This window comes from Mobula hypostoma, chromosome 8 (assembly GCF_963921235.1).
Source record: "Mobula hypostoma chromosome 8, sMobHyp1.1, whole genome shotgun sequence".
In the NCBI taxonomy this organism is placed as follows: Eukaryota; Metazoa; Chordata; class Chondrichthyes; order Myliobatiformes; family Myliobatidae; genus Mobula; species Mobula hypostoma.
Window position 1 is genome coordinate 87,030,084 of NC_086104.1, and position 9,663 is coordinate 87,039,746.

Genomic DNA, 9,663 nt, shown 5'->3' on the forward strand with positions numbered 1-9,663 from the left:
GCAGAAGATAAACATCTAAAACAAAATTTATAAAAAAAAATATCCAGGGTGCTTAAAGTATTGGAACAAAAACAAATACGGCAAGAATTCAGTGAGTCAACAACTTCTGGAATGTGTTCAAAATAGTTCCACTGTAACAGCACATGATGAAGACAACATATTGCCCATTAATGACTGTGTTAAAGAGCAGCACAGCAACACCGCTGGCAGAGCAGCTGCTTTAATGCTCCAGTGACCTGGGTTCAATCATGACCCAAGGTGCTCTGTGTGAAGTTCACACCTTCTCACTGTAAAGGCGTAGGTTTCCCTGGGCCTCCCAGTTTTCTCTCACATCCCAAAAGTTTTGGTTGGTTAACTAACCATCAAGTTATCCTTGGTGTGCAACACAGCACAGTAGTACAGAGGCTAACACCAGCAGTGAGATTGGGCATCGATTTCCCACCACTGTCTGTAGAGTTTATATGCTCTTCCTGAAACCACGTGGGTTTCTTCCAGATGCTCCCATTTCCTCTCACATTCTAAAGACATAAGGTTAGGCTTAGTGTTGTGGGCATGTTATGTTGGCAGTGGAATCATGATGACACTTGCAGGCTGCCCAGTACAACCCTCTGATTTGATTTGATACAAAAGATTCATTCACTATATGTTTCAATGTAGTTGGAGTTATTGTGGAGGCATTAGTAATGATTCTTCAAGAATCACTGGATTCTGGAATGTTTCTGGAGGACTGGAAAATTGCAAATGTCTCTCCACTCTTAAGAGAGGGAGGGAGGCAGAAGAAAGGAAATTATAGTGCAGTTAGCCTGACTTCAGAGGTTGGGAAGATAATTGTTAAGGATGTGGTTTTGGGGTACTTGGTGGCACATGAAGTGGACCAAACTCAGCATGGTTTCATGGGGGGGGGGGGGGGAAACATAGAAAACCTACAACACAATACAGGCCCTTCGGCCCACAATGCTATACCAAAAATGTATGTACTTTAGAATTGCCTTGGGTTACCCATAGCCCTCTATTTTTCCTAAGCTCCATGTACCTATCCAGGAGTCTCTTAAAAGACCCTATTGTATCTGCCTCCACCACCGTCACCAGTAGCCCATTCCATACACTCACCACTCTCTGCATTAAAAAAAACTTGCCCCTGACATCTCCTCTGTACCTGCTTCTGAGCACCTTAAAACTGTGCCCTCTCATGTTAGCCATTTCAACCCTGGGAAAAAGCCTCTAACTATCCACATGATCAATGCCTCTCATCATCTTGTACACCTCTATTAGGTCACCTCTCATCCTCTGTCGCTCCAAGGAAAAAAGGCCAAGTTCACTCAACCTGTTCTCGTAAGACATGCTCCCCAATCCAGGCAACATCCTTGTAAATCTACTCTGCACCCTTTCTAGTAAAGGTTTCCTTAAGTGAAAATTTTGACTGACAAATCTGTTGGAATTCTTTGAGCAGTAAGATGCAGGATAGACAAAGGACAGTCAGTTGATGTTGTATACATGGATTTTCAGAATGCCTTTGAGAAGGCGCCCGCATACATGACGGATTGCTTCTTTTCACATCGTAAGTCAACAACTGGGATAATGGAATTGATAACTTTGTGGCCATGTTTGTGCAAACTACATAAAGATATGTGGAGGGGCAGGTAGCGATGAGGAACCAGTGAATTGGCAGAACTTGGACAGACTGGGAGAATGGGCAAAGAAGTAGCATATGAAATATAGTGTAGCAAAGTGCATGGACACGTACTTTGGTAAAAGGAATAAATGCATAGACTATTTTCTAAACAGGAAAAAAAAGTTCAAAAATCAGAGGTGTAAAGGGGACTTGAGTCCTTGTTGTAGGATTCCCTAAAGGTTAACTTGCAGGTTGTGTCGGTGGTAAGAAAGGCAAATGCAATGTTAGCATTCATTTCGAAAGGACTAGAATATAAGAGCAAGGCTGTGATCCTGAGGCTTTATAAAGCATTGGTCAAACTGCACTCAGAGTGTTGTGATCGGTTTTGGCCTCTCTATCTCAGAAAGGATGTGCAGGCATTGGAGAAAGTCTGGAAGAGGTTCACGAAAATGATTCCAGAAATGCAAGGGTTAACAAGTTTTTGATGGCTCTGGGCTGGAGTTAAGAAGAATGAGGGGACAGGATCTCATTGAAACCTATACGTATAACGTTGAAAGGCCTAGTTCAGGGGTTCCCAGCTTTTTTATGTCATAGAGCATTACCTTTAACTGAGGGGTCTGTGAACTTCAGGATAACATAGATTGTAGAGGATGTTTCCTATAGTGGGTGAGTCTAAGACAAGAGGGCACAGCCTCAGAATAGAGGAACGTCCATTTAGAACAGTGATGAGAAAGAATTTCCCTGGCCAAATGGGTGATGAATGCGTGGAATTCATTGCTATGGACAGCTGTGGAGGCCAAGTTATCGAGAATATTTAAAGCGGAGTTTGATAGGTTCTTGGTTAATCATGGTGTCAAAGCGTATGGGGAGAAGGCAAGGGAATGGGGTTGAGAGGGATAATAATTCAGCCATGATGGAATGGTGGAACAGACTCTACTCCAATTTCATATTGCTTTTGGATAACAAATAACAAAGTTCAATTGAAAATTATGGCCAGCAGAACACTTTCAGTATCCGAGTAGGATCAGGCTAACAAAATGCAAGTTGGGCCAGGGCATGTTCACTGCCAGATTAATCAGAACTAGGCCACCAATGTGCTTGAAGCATTGTTTAATTAAGCAAGTGCTTAAAACTCTTCAAGACAGACAATGTTTCACTTACAGCAACAGAACATCAATTTAGCAGGTAAAGCGGCAACACAACACTCCAGAGAGCACCAATTTACACTGGAGTCTAGACTCCTGCATGAGTCCTGTGTCACCTTGCATCAGCTATGTAACCTCCAGAGCATGGTGAATCTCAAGTAAAAAGTGTTCAGTCCTTAGGTACTCTTGCACTCTGCTAAAGGCCATTTTGTGACTGACTAGGCAAAGATGGTTTTGCTTTCCGAAAATAACATGGTTCCACAGTACTTATAATGTTACTGCACACAAGGGAAAAGGACGTAAATATTCTGTGGATTCCTGCCACAGTTTGCTGAGAATTATGCTATTTTGAAACAATTTATTTGTGATTTATTGGTCAGGGAAATCTCAAGTTCTACTTAGCAGCCATTCTTTCAACTGGAGCCACTAAACTTGTACGCCTAATGCACTATGCTTATTTTAAATTCATTTACAAGGTATGGGTGATGTTGTTAAAATGAGTATTTATTACCAATCCATACATTAGCATTGGAAAATCTTCCTTCAGACTCTTGTCTTCTTTCTTATTAGTTCCTGTTAACAAATTCATTACCATAAAACACAAAACATCTCACAAGGTCCACGCTAATATAGTAGATGTTGTCCTCCTTATTACAGATGGACACTTCCATCACTTGTCTCCTAACTGCTCCTGTCCTAAAATTCTCACTAAGATTTTAATTTTGCCTTCAGTTCTGCCAGGGTTTTTCCCAGTCAATTTCATCAACTTCCTCAAACAGATTTCTGACACTAATTTGTCATTATTTCCATGTACTTCTAGTTTTACCTATTACATCCAGCTCTTTTCTGGCCTTGAACCAAAAAGCATCAATTGCTAGGATAACTAAATCTCACATGACATTTGCTTTAGAATCATACTACATCATAAATATCACCAAGTTCTCAAATTCCCGACATCAATAATCCAACCGATTGTTGAACAGATACACTTCATTGAAGTAATGTGCCAATTTCCTTCCCCAAAGACCAATGAATAATTTGCTTACAAATAGGCATATAAAATTTCCTGCGATACAGGCCAAATACCTTAATTCAGATAAATTTCCTACTGACTTTGGTGTGAGACTCATGAGGGCAGTGAAACACTGACACCCAGATAAATTAGAAGGTGCCCATTTATCAGCACCAAGAATGGACATGGTACCCATTCCAGAAAGGGTATTCCCCCATTCCATCTCCAACCCTCACCAACAGGGCAATATATCAGCGTCTCAGAAAACAGACAAAATGGAGGTTCTGCGAGCATAATTATCTCAGCCAGGCTCTCTCAGGTTATCACCCGAGACACTATAATTCTGAGATTACTCTTTTTGAACACTTGCTTATTTCATCACCATATTTCATGCAATACTTTGGAATTTGTCAGAGAGTGGAAAGGGGGCAGAAACGCAGTTGTCTTACAACTCTAGTGATCCATGTTCAATCACAATGTCAACACTGTGTGCACAATTTCCCTGTGACTACATTTGTACCCATTTTATACTGCCTCTCAATAAGCTGCTGCTCTTAGTTACCCCCTTACTGTAGGTTAACAGCCAAAACAACCAAAGGAAATTTGAATGTGAGAAAGTAAATTTTCTAGGGTGCAGGGAAATAAAAAGATGATGCGATTGATCTGCTGGGACCAGACCAGCCAAACAGTTTCCTTGTGTTACAATAATGATTTGCTTTTTAGCTGGTTTATCACAACATTGTGGGCCAAAAGGCCTATTTCTGAGCTGTACTGTCTCTGTTCTTGGTGAAGTAATCTCTCACTAGTATGCCTCTAAGACTCTAGGACATTCTTTAAAACCAAGCTTTTTATTTTAAAATACAACTAACAATGTTTTTAATTGCTATACCAGTACTGGTTGATGCCTTTACAAAGAATTAGATGCTTCTGGTTATTTATTTCATGTATTACCTTTGCAGTTTACTTCAAACATAAACTGCACATGCTGCCACAGCCAACCTAACTACAACGCAACATACACACTGAACAGTGACATGGCAGCTTAACAGGAGGCTTTCAAGAATGATCCCAGGAATTAAAAGAGTTAACATGGAGTGTTTGCTTCTGAGCCTGTACTCACTAAAGTTTAAAAGAATGAAGGGGAGTGGGAATAAAGGGGGCATTTTCTAGTTGGCTACTGGTGACTAGTGGTGTTCAGCAGCGGTCAATAATGGGACTTCAATTCATGTTATATGTTAATGATTTGGATGATGGAATCGATGACTTAGTAGCCAACTTTGCAGATAAGAAGACAGGTGCATGGGTAGGTTGTGTTGAGGAAGCAGGGAATCCGCAGAGGACTTGGACTGGGAGAATAGGCAAAGAAGTGGCAGATGGAGTGTAGTGCAGGGAAGTGTATAGTCATGCACTTTGAAGGAATAAAGGCGTAGACCATTTTCTAAAGGGGAGAAAATTTCACAGAGGTGCAAAGGGATTTGTGAGTCCTTGTTGTAGGATTCCCTAAAAGGTGAACTTCCATGTTGAGTCAGCAATGAGAAAGGCAAATGCAATGTTAGCACTCATTTCGAGGGTACTAGAATACAAAAGCAAAGATGTGATGTTGAGGCTTTATAAGGCATTGGTCAGACTGCACTTGGAGCATTAAGAGCAATTTTGGGCCTCTTATCTTTTTTTAAAAAATGTGCTGGCATTGGAGAGGGTTCAAAGGAGGCTCATGAGAATTATTCCGAGAATGAAAGGGTTATCGTGATGGTTCTGGGCCTGTACTCGCTGGAGCTCAGAAGAATATGGGGGCATCTCATTGAACCCTATCAAATACTGAAAGGCATAGATAAGAGTGGATGTGGAGAGGATGTTTCCTATAGAGAGTGAGTCGAAGACCAGAGGGTACCGCCTCAGTATAAAGGGACGTCCATTTTGAACAGATGAGAAGGAATTTCTTTAGTCAGAGGGTGTTGAATTTGTGGAATTAATTCACAGAGACAAATATGGACATTAAATTATTTGGCATATTTAAAGTGGAGGTTGATGGGTTCTTGATTAGTAAGGACATTATTGGGTGTGGGGAGAAGGCAGGAGAGAATGGATGTTATCTTGATTTCCAACATCCGCATATTTTCTCCTGATTGTGATTCGACTGCCAACAACTGTGCCCACAGGTATCGATTAAAACTGTAGAACTATTTCCTGCATGTGTAACCAAAGCACCTGTTCAGTCAGGCGTGACAGAAACAATATTTCTGTGGCCTCTGGTGATCAAGAAATGTTATAATCTTTTACGGTATGTGTCCACAAATACCAGAGCCAACAGTAAAGAACAAACCTGATTCTTCAATCAATTGAAAAGGAGCAACATTCATAAAGGCAGAATAGAAATGGCATGATGAGCGAATTTCCACTGATTGTATCTTGTATTAGTGACCATTATACAGGTTTCATTAAGGTATGGTAAATAGATAGCCTGCAATCATGCAAACATCACAGGTCCGCACACAACAAAGAAATCAAATGCTACAAATGAAGGTTAGTGGAGGTAAAAAGCTCAAACTCCAAATGCACTTCATTGTTAAACAGCATTGGAGAGTAATAGATTATATTGTATAACTGGAAACTACAGCACCTAAAGCTGTGCCGAACATGTCCCTACCTTAGAACTACCTAGGATTACCCATAGCCCTCTATTTTTCTAAGCTCCATGTAGCTACCCAGGAGTCTCTTAAAAGACCCTATCATTTCCACCTCCACCACCGGCAGCCCATACCCCGTACTCACCACTCTCTGCGTAAAAAAAACCTTACTCCTAACATCTACTCTGTACCTACTTCCAAACACCTTAAAACTATGCCCTCTTGTTTTAGCCATTTCCGCCCTGGGGAAAAGCCTCTGACTATCCACACGATCAATGCCTGTCATTATCTTGAACACCTATCGGGTCACCTCTCATACTCTGTCACTCCAAGGAGAAAGGGCAGAGTTCACTCAACCTATTCTCATAAGGCATGCTCCCCAATCCAAGCAACATCCCTGTAAATCTCCTCTGCACCCTTTCTATTGTTTCCACCTCCTTCCTGTAGTAAGGCGATATTGAACTCTTCAATAGTAAAGCGAAACATTTTGCACAATACAAGGAATAGAGAGCAAGATATTTAAATGAGATAATTTTGCTATAGACATGTGAGATTACAAGTATGTCATAGATTCCAACCAGGGGCCATTGCATTCCAAGACGGGAAGAAAATTCCTCCTAACCTACGGTATAGTCAAGGGCATGATAGTGTATATCGATTGAAAACCGACTGATTATCTATTATTGGACTATTGGTAATCATACATTCATTAGATTACATTAATTTCCGACCGCCACCCTCATTAATCGGCATTAAAGGTATTATCAGCTTTTCAACTGGCTTAATCGTAACTGCACATTTCTGAGCGAACAAGGCAGTTTCAAGTCCGGGAATTTGCATATTAGATCAAAGGTTGTGTGCACCAGTCTTCCTCTCAGAATTGAGACTTCTTTGCTTGTTGTTTCCGCGATCTAAAAAAAAATTAGGTTTCTTATTTGCAAACAATTAATCGTAATGGATTATGAAAAGCAGTTCTATTTCTCGATGTAACTGCACGATAACAAGGACACAGGCTTATCACCACACTTGGAATAAACTACTGCCATTGGCCAAAATGGATTAGGAAGAGGGCTACATTTCGCAGTACAAACAAAAACACATTGCTTTCGCTCTATCTTTACAAAATCGTAATCGTTACAGCGCAAGCGTTTGAACCCCGAATTCTGTTCAGGTACGTTGAAAGGTCTGTCTAAGAGTACAAATATATGATTACAATAAAAATCTTGATAATAAAGTGAAGCTGCAAAAACAAAACCTTCTTTCAAATATGCATGAGACTCTTCACCAAGATTACCATATCCTCCATTCCTCCACCACTATCCGAACTCCTCCAAGACATGTTGTTCACTTACAAGAGTCTGAGGCTCCACACAACTCGTAGCTGTTTCCACTCACTCGAGCCAGTCTCCCGGGAAACACGCTAGTGTCTTTTTTTTAAAAAAAACACAGGGACCCGGTCGATTTGAGTTGAACGCGAGAGTCAGTCGGCCAGCCTAGTACCACAGCTGCTCGCTCACATCAACGGAAAACAAAAGGCGAAGAGACAAAAGACGCGACCCTTATTTTTCCCTTCAGCGAACACGCGCACTCACGAGCCTCCGTTTACACCTGGCCGCCTTCCTCCGCCTCGGCTCACCCACCTGCACTGAGGCTGAGGGATGTAGCGGATGCCGGCTGCCTCCTCTCACGGTGACATACGTCCGCAGACCTGCTCTCCAAGCCAGTTCCCAGCTCAAAGGCCCGCAGTGCGCAGGCGCCGCTCCCCGCAAAGAAAGAGAAGGAAAACAAAAGTAAACTTTGATCCAACTTAAGAAAGTCACGTGATTCTTTGGGGGCAGGGGAGAGGGTTGCAGCGACGGTGGTATTGTTTATTCTCAAGCTGTTTGTAAATAGTCTCATGGGAAGACGAGGCATTTCTGGTAAAGCAGTAATGCTTTGTTATTTTACTGATGGACGGGAGAAGGGCTGGTGAACAATCTATCTGTTCAGGGTTAATGACAAAAACTTGTAACCTGAATCTATCCAACCCACTTTCTGAAATGGACGCTGAAATGTAAACTGGGTAGCACGTCATTCGCTTTAAGAGTGACACCCACTTTAAGTAGCTATTGCAAGGAGACTGGTGTCCTCCCATATTAACATTTATTGTGGGAAGGCGCATTGACCAATTGAACAGGCTTCCCTTGGCGATTTGTGTTTACTCAACTAATCCCGTGGGGGTGGGGGGGCGGCGGACGAGAGTTCGGATGCAATTTTATTTCTTAAGTACGAAAGTCCTTGTCGCTTTCGGTACATTAAAACACTACACATGTCTTCAGAAATTAATCTCCATCCAACGTCTGATACATCATCCATGCTATGATCTCAGATCATGGGGCTACAACAGAGCCAAACTCGATATAGGCATGTGTTGATCGAGACTCCGTCATCGCCCCAGCACTTCTCGAAATCTTTCTCGCCACAGCTCACCTCTCCCTGGAAGGAAGTTAATTTCCAGAGCACAGCGGAAACCGTTCAATCAACATTAGCAAGATCGCTCTAACCTCAGCCATGGAACAGCAGTACACAGACGATGCATGCCGATGTGCATGTTTGGAAGCTGAGTCCAAGTCAAGTTCAGTTTGTTCATTGAAGAATAGCCTAGGCCTAAACGAACGTGGAACAGCTCAGCACAAGAACGGGCCATTTGGCCCACTATATTATACCAAACTAATTCAATTAATAATACCCAATTAAACTAATCCCTTCTGCCTGTACATAATCTGCACATGGAAGGTAGATTATGAAATGTACTGGGTCAGTACATCACAGCCTTTAAGAAAAAAACGTGTTTCAGATCAAGCTCTCAAATCCAGAACGAAGTCCATGCTACACTGGGTGGCAATGTGTAACTGCCCTCCTGTTAATGTCTGAGTCATGGACAACCTCTAGGACACTGGCAGCATTGGAGTGGAACTATCAATGCCGTTCCACAAAGTCATCCAAAATCCAGGGGAATTCCAATGTCAATTTCCACCACTATCCAATGTTCCCTGCATCAATGCTGTATAATACTCCGTCAGCTCACATCCCCAATTCCATGCACGTAGAAGAGAAACTGTGAGATCCATCAAAGCAAGACATGACCAGGTGGATTTACAGATATGTATTGATCTCCTATAGGTGTATAAAGTTATGAAGGGCATAGAAAGAGTGAATGCACTCAGTCTTTTTCCTGAAGTTGGGGGTTTAAGGTAAGTGGGAAAGATTTAATAGGAATTTGAGGGG

General features: G+C 41.9%; 1 protein-coding gene across 4 annotated transcripts in view; it reads right to left on the reverse strand.

Moving 5' to 3' along the window:
• LOC134350696 (ras and Rab interactor 2-like) overlaps positions 1-8,406 on the reverse strand; it is a 175,872-nt gene extending 167,466 nt beyond the window's left edge. For 3 of the 4 annotated variants that reach the window (XM_063056260.1, XM_063056252.1, XM_063056254.1), the window contains exon 1: positions 8,037-8,406. The gene's annotated coding sequence lies outside the window, so the exon portion shown is untranslated. The other variant, XM_063056256.1, reaches the window with a different exon arrangement.
• Positions 8,407-9,663: the final 1,257 nt, after the last annotated feature.